We start from the raw sequence: 18,481 nt of genomic DNA on the forward strand, positions 1-18,481 counted from the left end.
ATGCAGCTATTTTGGATAGCTATTTGGCAGCATTAAACAAAACAGCTATTACATTCTTGGCGGTGTGCTCCAAAGATCTTTTACACAGACACAGAAAGAGATATGGGCAAGAATCTGCATCTCTGCATTGGTCCACATTAGAAATGTGGCCATGAATTGGGCAATGGGTAGATAAAATGTCAAAAACGCAGTCAGCAGTCAAAAAAATGCATGAATTCTACATATATCACTAAGGCTAGATGTCTAAGACATACCTCCGAGTCTAAAGAGGAAGAAGCAGAATGAGAAGTATAATACAATTCAATTTCTATAAATTAAAACACACGAGAATACTGCATATTATTCTTTGATACACATGTATTAAAGCTGACCTAGCTAGGGGGAAGAAAAGTCAGGATGGGAGATGGAGACAAATATTGAAAGTAAAATATAAATAAGAGCTGGCACAAATCAATAACAATTTGCAATAACTGTGGTTAATCCATTGCATATCCAAGGCCCTCCAAACAACAACAATAAAAACAAGACCAGATACAGAAGATAAAATACTTCAGTGTAGGTATTACTTATAGAAAGAAGAATAAGTTTATAATCAACTGCTGGAAATTTCAGAGATGGGATATCCTGCAGGTTTTCCAGTAAGCAAAGAAGGATGAACAGAAATTACTTCTACAGTATCCATTATTACTAATTTGTGATTCGTGAGAAGTGATTGATAATACATTTGTTTGGTGTGTCATGTTTATTGTTCTAGTCTAGTCAACTTAAGGCTTTTTTTTTTAAGGTTCATTGCAACTTTTACTCTTCTCCATATTTTTCACCATAAGCTTTGAGTATCTCAACAGAGACATCCACAATGGGTGTTTTGGGAACGCTACTCTTTAAGATTTGGGAAATATAACTGTACAGTGTTCTCCCAGTTACCTTTGCCCTGTTCTTCCTGTGTTCAGTGCAGGATTTCTCAGGAATTTCTACTGACATTTTTGAGTGGATAACTCTTGTGCGTATGTGGGGCATGGGGGTGGGCAGTGGCTATCTTGGACATTTTAGAATGTTTAGCAGCGTTCCTGGTCTCTACTCAGGGATGTACTCAACGCCAGTAGCACTACTCCCCTAGTTGTTACAACCAAAAATGTCTCCAAACGTTGCCAAACGTCTCCTGAGAGTTTAGCAGAGAGCTAAACCTAAGGTTGGATAATTCCACGAAGTTGATTGGATTTATTGTGATAAATAAAAATCCTCCACAGACTGACTGCTCTCTATGGATACTCAGTGCACACCTGATACTAAAGGAAGCATGTATAAGAATGTACAAATAATAGAAATATATATCCTGAGTGTCTGTAGACACACTCCCAAAACATACTTTAATATTTAGATTTTTAGTTTGGGCCACATGAAATTCTGATATTCAACCGTTATGGCAGTTTCGTATGGTTCTACCTACTAATTATCAAAATCTGCTATTATGTTGTTTGTTTCCCCTACTAGAACTTATGTTCCCTGAGGGTTCTTTGGGGTATTCCTTACTTGCTACTAATATAGTGTCAAACACAGTATGTGTTCTGTAAACATTGAACATAGCATGTATGGATATGTTAATTAATACACACAAATATAATCATACATGTAACTAGAGTTTTTATAGGGCTATAAGAAATTATTTAATAGCAGAACATGTCTCTTGCTCTATTGACTTGGAAAATTTTTGTACCTCCTCAAAATATTCTTCATATAATTTTAATCACCTCATGCATCTCTTAAGTCTATCTAACAGTTCCAGTACAGGCTTTGGAGTGAGATATTCCAAAGTTTGAATCCCAGGAACATTACATAGCAGCTATATGATCTTGTCTGTAAATGTATATATTGATACTTACTTCAATGGATTGTTCTGAAGGTTAAATATAACAGCATATGCAAAGCACCCATCACAGTATCAGCTCCCAGTTGGCATTCAATACATGTGAGCTTTTTGTTTTTCCCCATTTACCTATTCCTACTGATTTAACTTCTTCCAATTTGCTTCTGTTTGTTTTTTGTTTCTTTTTGTTTTTGATATTTCGTCTTGCTTGGATAACACCTTTCAGGAGGATTTATTCAAGTAAAGTGGGAGTTCTGGGGCTCTACTCTATTTGCCTATTTCACTTCTCCAGCTAAAAATAAATTTCCATCAACTACACACACAGATATTGTAAATTTAATTGCATTCTGTATTTGGTAGATGTACAGAATTTTAAGATTTGCTTATTATGAGAATTTAACATAATGACCTCCCACTATAACCATACTTCTTAAAGTATTTAATATTGAATTTCATTTTCTTTAATCTTTACAAGTAGGAAGGATAATTATATTGCAGTTGTACATTTGTTAAAAGATATAATTAAATGCATTTAAACATTTTCCATTTAAGTTAAATTATACACTAAACACAGTAGCTTAAAAAATACTTATCTTTTCAGCTAAACACATTTTTCCTTCTAAGAAGGCTTAAAAACTAGATTGCACGAAGACATCCTGAAAACATTTGAAAAGATTACACATGTTGTGCACAGACCAAATGTTGTCTTTCTAGATTTTTATTTTTAAAGGAAGCATTTATTTAACAACTGATTTGCAAAAGTGTTTCATTAGCTTTTTGGCTCCAAAATAAATTGCATTCTTCCTTTGATATCAGTTTCTAATTTACCAGTAGTTTCAAAGTCTGCCCCTACCAAATACCTCCGTTTATAACCAGAAATATTTGCCAGGAATAGAGCCAAACTCACTTTATCAGTTTAAAAATATACTTCATATTTTGAGTAAGAGACCCATTAAAAATTGATTTGAAAACATGACATAATAAAGAGAATAAAATAACTGTCATTACCAAAAGTTAAAAAACAAAACAAAACATGATTTTTTTAGAAAGAAGAACTCCAGAAGACCACTCTAATTCTACTTGGTTTGTCTTGTTGTACAATTCTAGGGGATAACCCTGGCTTATTTATGTGCTCCAAGCTAACCATGCCCACCTTAGGGACAAATGTAAAAAGAAAGGAAGACGACTCCTCAGTAAGTAGCAGTGTACTGATACTTCTCTTGTGCACATAACCAAGATGCATGTGTGCACACACACAAACACACACACACATCCTCCAACACAATTTTCCCAGCTTAGAAAAATTGAGTATTCCATCTTTCCCCTTTCTGACCTTTTTCCATCTCCTTCCACTTTCCACACTTTCCTCTTTTTTCCCCTTATTACCTTACTTATCATTATATTGTTATCTTCAACTTCCCCCCTCTGCTATGACCGCCCCCCCCCCAGAAGGTGCCTTGTGAGAAGACATCTTCAGGTCCCTCTTTCTTCATGAAGACTCGAGGATTTCCCTTGCTTTATTCATTCATTGATGTAGTAGCCCTGGGTACATTCTAAATGGCAGGTACTGGAGAAACAGAGATGAACAAACTTGGATTAGCCTCATCTGGCTCAAGTGAAACTAATTATGGATCCACCGTGGTCATGTTCTATATGTACTCTGTCCCATTTACTTCTCTGAGAAACAAAGGTATTTTCCCTCATTTGAAGAATAAGAATACCATTTAACAGGAGTTCAACCATTTTCCCAGTGTCATCCAGCTCGTAAGTAGAAGAGCTGAATTAACCCAAGTTTCTAACTTCAAAGTCAAAGGTCTTTCTGCTGCAGTGCTGATTGCTCTGACCAGCTGCCTCTCCCAGTGAGTCCTCATTACACAATGTGGCTGCTTATGTGACAGGTCATTAGACCTGTGTCCTAGCACTTTATCCATAGGGTGTGGGAGTGGTTGAAATTCTTGCTTCCATCAGAGGTAGGAAACATCAGTAATTTCCTCAATGACCGCATCTTAGGTGCAGATCTTCTCATACCTTCTGCTTCCTCCTCCTGTTCAGGAGTTTTATCCACGTGACTTTTTGTAATCCCCCTCCTTCCTCACCTGCCACACAGAGAGTGAAGATGATCCTCAAGCACTTGGCATAAGATGAGGAAAGTTCAACAGTGATTCTTTCGGCGTTTTGTTTTGTTTTGTTTCTGTTTTTTTGGCTGCATGGCGCGGCTTGTGGGATCTTAGTTCCCCGACCAGGGATTGAACCTGTGCCCCCTGCAGTGGAGGCACAGTGTATTTAACCACAGTACCACGAGGGGAGTCCCGATAGTGATTATTTTTGAATGTAATATAAAATCAACTGATATTCTAATTTTAGGTTCTCAAAATTGTGTTTTATAACAAAGATAAACAGTGTAAATAAGAGATAAACTTATAAACAGAGACATACAAGTTTGGTCTCTAGTGATTTTTAAGGAGGAGGCATCCTTTGTTATTATTAAACAGGTTATTCTTATGCTTATTAGGAGTAAAGGGTAGAAATCTAGACCTTCTTTATGAAAAATTCCCATTTGACACCCCACAGAACCCTCTAAAAGCATCCCCATAGTCTGTAAACTCACTCTGCAAACTTCTAGTTCTCTTTACTATATGAGTGGACTCCTCCAGAACCCTATCAACTGCCCTCAATACAAATTGTATGCTATTACTTTTTTAAAAATTAATTTTTATTGGAGTATAGTTGCTTTACAATGTTGTTTTAGTTTCTACTGTACAGCAAAGTGAATCAGCTATATATATACATATATCCCATCTTTTCTGGATTTCCTTCCCTCTTAGGTCATTATAGAGCATTAAGTAGAGTTCCCTGTGCTACACAGTAGGTTCTCATTAGTTATCTATTTTCTACATAGTATCAATAGTGTATATATGTCAATCCCAGTCTCCCAATTCATCCCACCCCCCTCCTTTCCCCCTTGATATCCATACATTTGTTCTCAACGTCTGTGTCTCTATTTCTGCAAATAAGATCATCTATACCATTTTTCTAGATTCCACATATATATGTTAATATGCGATATTTGTTCTCTTTCTGACTTACTTCACTCTGTATGACAGTCTCTAGGTCCATCCACATCTCTACAAATGACCTAATTTCGTTCCTTTTTTATGGCTGAGTAATATCCCACTGTATATATGTACTACATCTTCTTTATCCATTCCTCTGGTGATGGACATGTAGGTTGCTTCCATGTCTTGGCTATTGTAAATAGTCCTGCAATGAATATTTGGGTGCATGTGTCTTTTTGAATTATGGTTTTCTCTGGGTATATGCCCAGTAGTGGGATTACTGTGTCATATGCTATCACTTTTTAGTTACTTTTTAAACCTCAGTTTGCAAGAAAGTTTGGTTCAGTTTGGTTTTAATCAGAGCAACTATAGTGCTTTCTGACAGCCTCCTTTGGCTGAAGTCCATTTTTATCTTTTGTTTTTTACCTTGATCTTAAGAGGTATGCAACTTGGCATAAAAGCAAAGTTTTGGAAAGAAAATAAGAGGAAGCTCAACCAAAAAGTTTCATGATATGTTCTTTATTTTTAACTTGATATTTATGATTAGAAATATATAAAGGCTTATTGTAAAAATAAATTAAAATGAAGCTGAAAATACAGAAACATATAAAGAGAAAAGAAAAGTTCCCTTCATATCACTGAGATCACCTACTTCAAAACTTGGGTAAATGTCCTTTTAAACCTCTATGTATTTCATTGAAGTGGGAGAAAATGAACATAAATGATAAAACTAATTAAAACATATTGTCTAGCGGTATGTATCTGCCATAGCAAGGTAAAAGTATATTAGAAATTCTTGTCCTAGCATCTATTTAGACAAAAACTAAAAGTCTGATTTAATTACACTAATGGGCACACCAGGGGAATGCCAAGTTTGCCTAGATCCGAAGATGCTAGCAGAAGGAAGACAGTTATTTTTTCCACAACTAAGAATTCTTCACCTAATCCTCAAATGTTATATCTTAAGGTGCCTACTTGGACCTCTTTGCTCTCCAAAACCCTCAGTCTGAATGAGGGTTATCTTATCTATTTCCATGGCTTCCCATGTGTAACATAACCCCCAAAGAAACTTACAAAGTAGGAGAAGGGAACAAATAATACAATAAACATACTACAAGGCAAAAGTCAGCTAGTGCTATAAGAGAGGTAAAACAAAGTCAACTGTATGTTCCAAGGAGGGAGAGAACACATTCACTTTTTTCTTCTAAGAGAATAGACAAAGAGTATAGTGATGGTTGATACAAGAGTGTCTTGTACTGGGCCTAGGAGCATGGGCAGGATTGAGCCATGTGGCAAAGGAGGAAAGTATTCTAGGTAGAGAATCAAATAGTAAAAAGACATAAAGGGAGAAAAACTGCAAAGAATGTTCAGGGAACATGTTTTTGTTTTCCTGGAACACAGGTCACACACAAAATTACTACGAGGTAAGAATAGGGATATAGAGATGATATTGTAAAGTACCTTGAATTCCAAACTAAAACATCTCTAGTCTCCTTTGGTAGGAAATATGGAGCCTTAGAATATTTCTGAAGAATGTGTAACAAGATCAGGACTGTACCTTAAAAAATTAAATAGCACCATCCTTAAAGGGCCCAAAATAGCAATACCATTGACCCTTGAACAACTACAAGGTTAATCCGAGTATAGTTTACAGTTGGCCCTCTTATCTGCAGTTCCTCTGCATCCTCAGATTAAACCAACCACTGATGGGGTCTTGTAGTACTGTAATATTTACTATTGAAAAATACCCCCTTATAACTGGACTTGTGCAGTTCAAACACAGGTTGTTCAAGGGTCAACTGTACAAGGAGGATTTTATTCTAGGAGCATAGCCGTAGGATAGAGAAACCATTGGTTGACTATGAAGAGGTAAGAGATAGAAAGGGAGAATCTAAACTTTTAAGCCTTGGTGACTGAATGGTTGATACTATGTCAGTACTCGAAATGATAAAGTGAAGAGGAAGCCACTTGCTTTATTTCATTTTTTTAATGCCTCCCCCTTTCCCTTTTGGTAGCCATAAGTTTGTTTTCTACGTCTGTGAATCTATTTCTGTTTTGTAATAATCTAAAAAACTGTTACAAGTGAACTTATTTGATTCCACATATAAGTGATATCATATGATATTTGTCTTTGTCTGACTTACTTCACTTAGTATGATAATCTCCAAGTCCATCCATGTTGCTGCAAATGGCATTACTTCATTCTTTTTTATGGTTGAGTAATATTCCACAGTAGATATATTCCACACCTTCTTTATCCATTCATCTGTTGATGGATATTTAGGTTGCTTCCATGTCTTGACTATTGTAAATAGTGCTCCTATGAACACTGGAGTACATGTACCTTTTCGAATTAGAGTTCTCATCATTTTCAGTTATATGCCCAGGAGTGGGATTGCTGGATCATATGGTAACTCTATTTTTAGTTTTTTAAGGAACATACTTTCTGTTCTTCTTAGTGGCTGCACCAATTTACATCCCCACCAACAATGTAGGGTTCCTTTTTCTCCACACCCTCTCCAGCATTTGTTATTTGTAGACATTTTGATGATGGCCATTCTGACCAGAGGGAGATGATACCTCATTATAGTTTTGATTTGCATTTCTCTAATAATTAGTAGTGTTGAGCATCTTTTCATGTGCCTGTTGGCCACCTATATCTCTTCTTTGAAGAAATGTGTATTTAGGTCTTCTGCCCATTTTTTGATTGGGTTGTTTGTTTTTTAATACTGAGCTATATAAGCTGTTTGTATATCTTGGAAATTAATCCCTTGTCAGTCACATCATTTACAAATATCTTCTCCCATTCCATAGGTTGTCTTTTCATTTTGTTTATGGTTTCCTTTGCTGTGCAAAACTTTTAAGTTTAATTAGGTCCCATTTGTCTATTTTTGCTTTTATTTCCATTACTCTAGGAGACAGATCCAAAAAATGTTGCTGCAGTTTGTGTCAGAGAGTGTTCTGCCTGTGTTTTCCTCTAGGAGTCTTATAACATCTGGTCTTACATTTAGGTCTTTAATCCATTTTGAGTTTATTTTTGTACATAGTGTTAGAGAATGTTTTAATTTCATTCTTTTACATGTAGCTGTCCAGTTTTCTCAGCACCACTTATTAAAGAAACTGTCTTTTCTCCATTATATATCCTTGCTTCCTTTGTACAAAATTAATTGAGCATAGGTGTATGGACTTATTTCTGGGCTCTCTATTCTGTTCCATTGATCCGTATGTCTATTTTTGTGCCAATACCATGCTGTTTTGAATACTGTAGCTTTGTAGTAATTGTCTGAAGTCTGGGAGGGTTATACCTCTAGCTTTGTTCTTTTTCCTCAGAATTGCCTTGGCAATTCTGGGTCTTTTGTGGTTCAATATACATTTTAGTATTATTTGTTCTAGTTCTGTGAAAAATGTCATGGGTAATTTGATAAGGATTAGGTTAAATCTGTAGATGGCAGAAGCCACTTTCTTGGGTACAGTGGAAGACTACTTTGAGTTACATTGACTTTATGGTGCCCATAAACATTCTAGATAGAGATATAATATTTGCAATCATCAATATAGCTAATTACTCTGGAATAAATTAGATCTCTGAGGCAGGGAGTACATAAACAGATAAAGACAATAAGGGCAGAGTCTTGAACAAAACAGATGACAGAGAGCACTCCATGAAGGCTGCAGAGCTACATGATCCATTCAGCAGTCACTAGTCAAAATGGATTCTGAACACTTGAAATGTGACTAGTCCGAATTATGTACTGTAAAATAGATACCAGTTTTCCAAGAGTATGAAAAAAAAATGGCTTTTAGGGGAAGGGGCTTATCTTCCATCCAGTGTTACATAGCATGTAAAAAAAGCTATCCCTAGCCAAGCAGAAAACAAAACAAACCAAAAAAAGTAAAAGAAAAAACTTTTTAACCACCCATATTTGTTTACCTGGATGGTGACATGTTGGAGAAGGGGAAAAAATATTATCTATAACTAGAAAGGATAAATCAGCTTCCTGAGAGCCACTCCTCTCCCAACAACACATGTAACACATATATAACTGGAGTTCAATAAATATTTAAGTGGATGAATGAACATTAATAAATAATTCAGGTTCCTGGAATAGAACAGATGCCATGCTCCAATAGGAAACTGAAGAGAGTTTAATAAAATAACTATTTATAAATATGCGAGTGGGGTTAAAAAAAAACCAAACAAACAAGGTATGACAACATTGGGGAGCTATTGCCACCCCCAGGGCTGAAGAGACAGGGGGAAAAGCAGTTACTGAAATTCAGGACATGTGTAGTGGAGTCCCTTATAGGAGTTGTGACCCAAGTTGGAAAGACGCAACCAAATGAAGATGCCCTCAAAGGAGGGAGCAGTGGAGTAATGACTCTGATTTCTCTTTCCACTAGCCTGTTGATCTTCTGCCAGTGCCTCCCACTGGCTGAAACCAACCCAAAACCAGATGGCAAGGGAGCCTCCTTGACGCAGTCCTCCCAGGCCAACCTCCAAAGGGTCAAGTGGAGAGCAGATCTAGAGAGGCAATCTCAAATTATCCAGCACAGAGATTTTATTATTATTTTCAATCTATCTAGAGATACTTTTCTTTTCTACTGAGGAATGTTCATCATCTTGTCCCCATCATCATTCAAATGGTGAGAAAAATAAAAATTAATCACCTAGACAGTGTTGTAGGCACTGGGAATACAATCATAAGCAAAAAGCCTTATGCTAATTCCCCATCCTAGATGAGCAGATAGTTTTAGTGGGGGAAGAGAAACATCCCAGAATTCCATAGATCTCCCTTTGTAGCGAGAAAATCATAAACTTTAGAATCAAACGAAAACATTGTGTTGGTGACTAAGTTAATTTCACTGAGCCTCAATTTCATCTAATAAAAAGGAATTGTGATGCCTATTTTTTAGGATTAACGTGTAATTTAAAGACCATGTATGTAGCACACTGTATAGGTTCTGGCACACAGTAATTAATTATAACTTTAGAAACAGCAGTATCTTCTTTACTCAGTTTACCAATTCAAATGCTAATCTCTTCTGGAATCACCCTCACAAACAAACCCAGAAATAATGTTTTACCAGCTATCTGGGTTTCCCTTAGGTCTGTCACTTTGACACATAAAATTAACCATCACACACTGCAAAGCACCAAACAAAAACATTTGACATTTGTAAAAACTGTAACTGCAGCTCTCTCTTCCCTTAACATCACACTTCTTTTCCATTTTATTGTACTTAACATGGGAGCAGGTGGTTGGTGGCAGGCGTAGCTCCATGTTCCCAGAGGACCCAGGAAGTGGAGAATTCCTATTCTGAGGGTTTGGGTTGTTCCAGATCACTGCATAATCTGCACAGGGAGGGCCAGAAATGTGTCCACATGGAGTGAGGTCATGGAGGCAACTAGTTCTTCCTCTGTTCACTGGACCCCCTCCTGAACTTTTCTACTATTGGGTTACTTATTAAACTTATTAAACAAATTGCACGTAGAATCACAGACCAAGGCCTTCTGGGTAATAAGCAAATAATATTTCTCATTTTTTATTAGTGGTGTATGACCTTGTTTATGAGACTTCATGCTAGATGCCACAAGAAAATTTAAGTTGAAGAATCAGTACAACTATGATAAAAAAATGAAAAACTTCAAATTGTGAGGAAGAAAAAGAAAAAAATAAGAAACAAACTCAGCTACAATGCATAAAAAGGTTATTTTAATGACCCAAACACCAGGTTGTTTTTTAACACACTGACGAATAAACAGATGCTTTATTCTATTACAATAATTATAAAATAGAAATTTTTCTACACCAATATTTTCAAAAAGAAACCTAAGGCTGCTAAATATATCTTTTTAAAGATATTTGATTAGGTTAGAGCTACTTATAAGATGCCAGGTCTGTAATCCTCTTGGTTCTCATTGGTCTTCCAGCTATACACAGTGGGTTCCTGCCCATTAAATTTAACCTTAATAAAATGTCTCACAAATGAAATCAAATTTTCGGAAATGCCTGTTAGGAATTACCTACTGATTTGCAATACCCAGCAAACTTGATTCCTGCACATCCTTTTTGTACTAAAGCATTCAGACCTCCTTCTGTAGAAAGTGGGTTTTGTATTTTTACCTCCTCTAGGCCTCTGTGAAATGGATTGTAAGTATAGCAGGAGTTTATATTCACTGTGAACTAACAGGGCTCAGGCTATGTTTGCTGAATACCCATAGAAGTCAGGCAGCATACCTAAAGAAAATAGAAGTGCAGCTTCAATCATCTGGCAACATTCTTTATTCATTTGTTAATTCATCATTCATTCATTCAACACTGATTTTTTTCACGTACAAGAGCAAAGTATTAAATTAGATAGGATCGTGAAAAGAAGAGTTATATGACATGGTACCTGCTTTTAAGAAGTTCATGTTTCTGCTAGGATAACTGTGCCTGACCAAACCTTCAACTAGGTGATAGTTCGAGAGCTGTTACAGAGATCCCACTAAATTTTTTTGAAAGGTTTGTATATGGGGATAACGTCACCTGCAACATGCAATCAACTTCAGGGATTGAGGAAATGAGGCTCAGAACTGTCAAGTTCATTAAGTGTCCTTGGATATCAGCACATCCATCTTTCCTTGCAAATTGTGTCTCAGATTATTTGCCTTACATACACAAAAATGAATTATCAGGAAACTATCCACAATCACAAATAAATTTTTTCTTATGTGTGTTGTGTCGTGTGACCCTACCATGTGTTATTGCATTATATGTGTCAGTATTGTGTTCCAAGGCCATGGGCATGCCTTGACATATTCTTTTCTATTCCTTCTACATCTAATATGCAATATCTTTTGCACAAATGTATGGTCAGGCCACTCAACATGGCTGTTCTCTCGCTCTCTGTAATCCCTTGCCCAACCAGTGCCTGCTTCACCTAAGCCCTTCACACATGACTGACCTGCCTAGTACTTGCCCAGGCCCCACCTGGTGATTGTTCTCATCAAAGGGGCCGGGAGGGGTGTGCCCCTCTGCTGGTTTCCCTGGTAACTAATGAGCCCACCTGATGTCAATTCCCCTATAACTGGTAGTCTCGCTTTTCCCCAGATCGAAGACTGCCACCATGTCCTGCATCGCCAGGACCTTCGCCAGGACCTTGCTTCAGACGTGTAAGTTTTCCAACCATTAAACCATTGATGTCTCTGTCGCTCACTCTGGGCTCTTTCTTCGGTCTTGAAACTGGGCAAGTACAGGCCTCGTAGGCCTACGGGGCACAGCCCAACAACAAATAACACCATATAACTTTTCCCTTGTCAGGAATGTATAAGAACAGATTGCTTTGTTCTCTTATGCTATAGTGTTGACTGTTAAACAACCATGCTGTTTTTACAGAGTATAGCAAACACGGAGGCAATTTAGAAAAGATATTTTCCTCCTACTAATCTCAGAGGGGGCCAATCAAGGTCTCTGTCCATACTGCAGCCAAACAGACTTTTATAAAAAGCAAAATTCACCTTGCTACATCTCTGCTTAGTATCTGTCAACAGCATCCAATCACTATTAGAATAAAAACCAAATTCTTTTAAATGGTCATAAGGCCCAACAGGCTCTAGTCCCTTCCTGCCTTTCCAGCTTCAGGTTCCCCTTTGCCTCCTTCTCCAAGGTCCAGCCACTCTGAACTTCCTGCATTCTTTATGCTTCCAGATTCTGGAGCTGGACTGCCTATGTTTCGGTTCTCAGTTGGCCACTTACTAGCTCTGTGATCTTAGACAAGTTACTTAATATATCTGTGCCTCAGTTACTCATCTGTAAAATGGAAGTAAGAATGGTACCCACTTGACATTTTTGTTATTATGAGGATCAAATAATATATATGAAAATATCAATTTGTGCCTGTCACACAGACAGAGCTATAATTGAGGATTCCTCTTATTTGCTATTCTTGCCTAAGTGCCTTAATACATGATTTTGTCTCTGTAATGCCTCCTTATGATCCTTTCCTTTAGCTAAAGTACATTTATTCATTTTATATCAGCTTAAATGTTCTGTGTCTAGGGCTTCCCTGGTAGCGCAGTGGTTGAGAGTCCGCCTGCCGATGCAGGGGACGCGGGTTCGTGCCCCCGTCCGGGGGGATCCCACATGCCGCGGAGCGGCTGGGCCCGTGAGCTATGGCCACTGGGCCTGCGCGTCCGGAGCCTGTGCTCCGCAACGGGAGAAGCCACAACAGTGAGAGGCCCGCAAAAAGAAAGAAAGAAAGAAAGAAAAGTTCTGTGTCTAGAAAACATTTCCTTTCATTTAAGTTAGATCAGGACTCCCTGTTATATATAATTTTCTAGTACCTTGTATATCCTTAGAAGCACTTACCATGATAATGATTAGACAATTAATTATTAATTCTTTTAATTTTTTTGCTTGAATCCATTTCCACTTCTCCAAGGATAGAAACCCAGTCCATCATGCTTACCACTTTGTAACCCCTCCACTCTCTCACTCCCAACATGTGAGCAACTCTCAATAGCTCAATTGATGAATTTCACTTGCTTTCTCTTTTTCCTCCTGTCCTCCTTTTGGAATTGATAGAAACAAGGAATGATGTGGCTAGCACAGAGGCATCAGGAGTACTCAGGACACTTCTGTGCTCTGAAATGCACCCTGCACTGCAGCGTTATGAAAGGAAAAATGAAACAGTTTAGAGAGATGGATAATAACAAACTGGGGAACAAGTTAGAAGGTAAGAAAGGGTGCACATTTCTCATAAATGAAAGAATAATTATCTCAATGGTATTCCTGAAATTGGGGCAAGTGAGCCAGTCATAAATAGCAGAAGGTACAAATGGAAACTCCTACCAAGACATTTCATATCCAGCCATAGCTCTGCTCCTGGACCACAGCAAAACAGAGTCCAATTGACAAAGTATCCAAGAAACTCTTTCATAGTTTTCCAACCTCTCTATAAGAACTCCAGAGCATTAGTCTTTCATCAGGAACATTTTTGTTCAATCCATTTCCTCATGTTCAACTCCTGAATGATCTTTTCATTTATGTCTTATATTTCCCTCACTTTCTTCTTCAAGACCAAAATCAATTCTGGTGAACTACACAGAATATATACTAGACTGTATGCTCACTCTTTCTAAAAAATGCATCTGTGTACCTGTGAATAGCTTTCTATTATTTCCATATATATTTCTTTTTCTCTTTCCCTTTCCAATGTTTAACTGTTAAATCCAGAACGACTCCATTTATTTCCCTTTCTGATGCTTCAACCTTTCTGCCCTCTCCTGTGCTAGCCAGAAGATGTCAGTCTTACAACTGAAATCGATTCTTTGTCCCTCTCCTAAATAGCCGAAAAACACGTCAACTTCAGATACCAAGGCAAAAACCCTTGAAATGCCCTAAAGATCCAAATAACAGACATGCAAGTCTATGCACTAGGATATCCTTTATGGCACTTGAATGTATCTTGCCTATTTGGGATTTACAGATATGTAATTGGTAGGCAATTTCTATTCACAGGCCTTTTCTACAGCTGAAACCAAACCAGTGTTGAGACTAAAGAATCACAGAACTGTGAAGTTGGAAGGGCCTTAGCACTTTCTGCCCTCTCTACATGAATTTCTTTTATTCTAGAATGGAATGTGATTTCTTAGTATAAACACATTCCCCTATTCATACATTCATTTATTCATCAGTTTTTTTAATAGAACATATTCTATATGCTTGGCAATGGAATAATTTGCTAAGGATCCAAATGTAAAAAAGATGAAGTAGACACAACCCTTGTCCTCTGTTATGGGTTGACTTGTGCCCTTACTCACAAAGAGGAAGTCCCCCAATACCTTAGAATGTGAACCTATTTGGAAATAGAGTCATTGCAGACGTAACTAGTTAAGAAGATGAGATCATACTGAAGTAAGATGGGCACTTAATGCAATATGACTGGTGTCCTTATAAGAAAAGGAGAGAGACACACAGGGAAAAGATGGTCATGTGACAACAGAAGACAAGATTGGGGTGTTGCATCTCTAAGCGAAGGAACGCAAAGGATTTCTGACAAACAGCAGAAGCTAGAAGTGGCAAGGAAAGATTCTCCCCTATGTATGTTTCAGAGAACCCAGCTGACACCTTGATTTTAAACCTCTAGCCTCCGGAGGTTTATTTATTATGAGATAATACATTTCTGTTGTTTTAAGCCACTTAGTTCGTAGTACTTTGTTATGACAGCCCTAGGAATCTAATGCACCCATAAAAAGATGATACAATACAAACAGGTAAATCTAATACATTGTAATAAATGCTATTACAATTGAAGTACGGGATATGATGGGAAAATATGAGAGAAATACCCATCAGAGGAGATCAGCAGATCAGATTTCTGAAGGAAGTGACCCCTATTCCAAAAACCAACAAACAAAAGAGATGTCAAAGACATACCCAAGTAAATTACTGATACTATGAAGCAGTAGAGCCATTTTATAAATGGAGAAAAGCACCTAACTCTCTCACCTACCTATAGTCCTTCTTTGCTCAGCTCAAAACTTTGGTCAACAATCAAAATATTATTAGATATGAATCTCAACTCTATTTAATTGAGGTTTCCATTTATTAATTCTTTACAATTCTCCCTTTTGAAAAAGACCTTTCTCTGAAGCATCACTGATCAAGAGTCAGGTTTTTCCAGTTTCATTGGCTTTTTGTCCCTAAATGACAGGAAATACTTTTCCTGGATGTAGTGACTCCTGTCAGAGGAAAAGAGTGCAGATTGGAAATCTATTGAGATCACGTTCAAATAACTAGGAGAGGTAGGAGAGAGAACTCTCAGGTGTTTTATGTAAAGTCCATATGTTATCAAGATCATAGGTATTGGAGATGATTGGAAACGTTATGTCATCATCAAAGGTTTGGTGCTAAACTTCCAATAGGCCTGGTCTGGATATCCTGGTCTATCTCATCAGATGTCTTCTGCTTCAATTCCAGGAAATCTTTACTTTCAGGTCACCAGATGATGTACAGGTCCAGGCAGTGTCTGGTGTTTTCTTTAGGTGTATCATGTGAATCCAAGAGTCTATTCCCTGGAGTTTGGAAGCACTAGAGTTGGTTAGCAGTACTTGGTAGGGACCTTTCCAACAAGGTTAAAGAGTCTTTCTGGAGGTATCTTTTCCAATAGGCAAAATCTCCAGGTTGCAAGGCATGATACTTAAGGTCTTTGTCTCCCAAGGGTGCACTGTGAAAAGATTGCTTTACCAAAACATGTTTATTTTAAAGCAGTTAGGCCTTTGCAATATTGGAGTATCTCTCCTTTTATCAGTTGAGGGTCAAAAGAGGCAGAAGCCAAGTGCATTGGGAATTCTGTGACTATCTCAAAGAGTTTATGAGTTTCAAAAGGGGTGGATATAAGATTTAGAAGGACCAATAGCAATGCTTTTGGTCAAGGTACTTGGAGGGCCTCTGCAAATTTTGCAAATGAGTATTAATAATGCATTAAGTGGGTTAGACTAAACCAGAAGATTTAGGATGGAAAATGTTGTAAAATTGGCCAAACAGCACAGACTTGTCGACCAGACCTGACCAGTAATATGGGTCCCTTGATCACTGTGAATTTCAAGAGGAGTTCCCCATGGAGGGACAATCTTTTCCAAAAGGGCTTTAGCCTCAGAAGGGGGGGTAGCCTGTCTATAAGGGAAGGCTTCAGTTCAGTGTGACAACATACAGACCATGACTAAAACATTTATATCAGACTGAAAAATTGTGTGAAATCCATTTGTCATGCCTAAAATGGTTCTTTAGGCACTTTAAAATGTCTGGGAGCAGTACAGACTTCCCTGGGTTGTATTTTGGACAAGTGGGACAACTGAGGTAGGCTCTTTTGCAGCCTTGTGATGTTTTCCCACAAACACTGATTCATAAATTCTATCCTGTTGTCAGTAGACCAATAGTTTAATACATGTACAGTGGTGAGGAATGGCCATTTTAGAGTCTCTGGTATGACTGGGCTGGTGTTTTGTCTAAATTAGAGCTTCCTCTTTTTATCAAACCAACAATTGGTGAATTTTCAAATTTTTTTTTCTTTTCTGAGGCCAATTGTTGGTCTTTTCTAGCCAATTTTTCTAAGTTATCATTTGGGGAAATATCCCTTTGGACCATGACAGAGGCCTGGCTGCTGTTGGTTCCCTAAAGGGCAGCATTCCTTGCAAAAATGTCAGCAAGATGATTTCCCTTAGCTTCCAGGGTGTCAAGTTTAGAATGCCCCAGAATCTTAATAACTAAAGCATCAGGTAAAAGTATTGTATCCAACAATCCCTGAACATAGGGGCCATTTTTAATTTTATTTCCACTGGAAGTAAGGAAGCCATATTGTTTCTACAACATTCCAAAATTATGAGCTACTCTGAAAGCATATCTACTATCAGTATAAACATTGGCAGTTTTGTCCTTGGCTAAAGTACAAGCTCATGTAAGACTGTATAATTCAGCCTGTAGGACTAAAGTAGCCGTAGGTGAAGATGCCTCCTCAACAACATCAAAAGGAGTTGCAAGCATATCCAGCACAATATTTGCCATTGTTACCTTTTAAATAAGAGGCATCAGCGAACCATGAAGTCAGCATTACCCAAAGAGATTTCCTGCAGATCATAATATGGAGGAGTCAGGAGGTGATCCATCAGTGTTAAGTAGTCGTGAGGAGCTTCATTGGTGACAGAAGGGAGGAGAGTACCAGGGTTAAGGTTACTATACTGTGAAAGTGTTACGTGAGGAGCAGTTAACAAAAAGACTTCATAGTAAGTGAGGCAGCAGACTGAGAAATGTTGAGTGTGATGAGAATTCAGAAAGACTTCTACTGTGTGAGGTACAAAATTGCTTAAAGGAGACCCCACAATGATTTTCCTCAGTGGCCTTAACCAAAGGGGCAGTAGCAGTAATGTCTCTAAGGCAGCAGGGGTACCCTCCTGTCACAGGGTCCAATTACTGGCTGTTATAATCTATGGGTCAAAGGTGGTCCCCATGTTTTTGAGACAGTACCCCAAGGGCATTCTCTTCCTTTTCATATACAAAAAGGAAAAAGGGAATCTGATAATTGGGATGTCCAAGGGCAGAAGGGTTCATCAAACTCTCCTTCAAGGCCTTGAAAACTATGCCATTCTGTTCATCCCATAAAATTGGGTCAGCAGTGTTACTGTTTAGTAAAACATACATTGGTTTGGCCATAAGAGAGAAATTTGGAATCATTTTCAGCAATAACCAACTAGCTCAAGAAAACCTCTCAGTTGGTGCTTAGTTTTGGGCTTTGGGAGACTTAGGACACCCTGAAGTCTGTCTGGATCCAAGTGTAGCCCTTGTTCTGATAATCAGATCAAACTGCAATTTTTCCTTGGCAACCTTAAGCCCCTGTAAGGCTAAAAGCTTTAGCAAGTAGATGCTGTCGTCCTGTGAGGAGGCTTGTAAAAAAGAGCAAAGAAGCAAATGATCCACATTTTGCAACAAAGTAGAACCCCTAGGGAACTTTATATCACCCAGACCAGCTTTCAGGATTTGTGAGATATGAGAATGACTGTCAGTAAAACCCTGCGGCGTTA

The 18,481-nt window shown here is 37.9% G+C and overlaps 1 protein-coding gene across 1 annotated transcript in view; it reads left to right on the forward strand.

Moving 5' to 3' along the window:
• Positions 1-18,481, forward strand: part of TRHR (thyrotropin releasing hormone receptor) — a 562,879-nt gene that overhangs the window by 395,617 nt on the left and 148,781 nt on the right. The window contains exon 6 of the mRNA XM_033842840.2: positions 12,015-12,076. The gene's annotated coding sequence lies outside the window, so the exon portion shown is untranslated. The remainder of the gene's footprint in view (positions 1-12,014; positions 12,077-18,481) is intronic.

Source organism: Tursiops truncatus, chromosome 17 (genome assembly GCF_011762595.2).
Source record: "Tursiops truncatus isolate mTurTru1 chromosome 17, mTurTru1.mat.Y, whole genome shotgun sequence".
NCBI lineage: Eukaryota > Metazoa > Chordata > Mammalia > Artiodactyla > Delphinidae > Tursiops > Tursiops truncatus.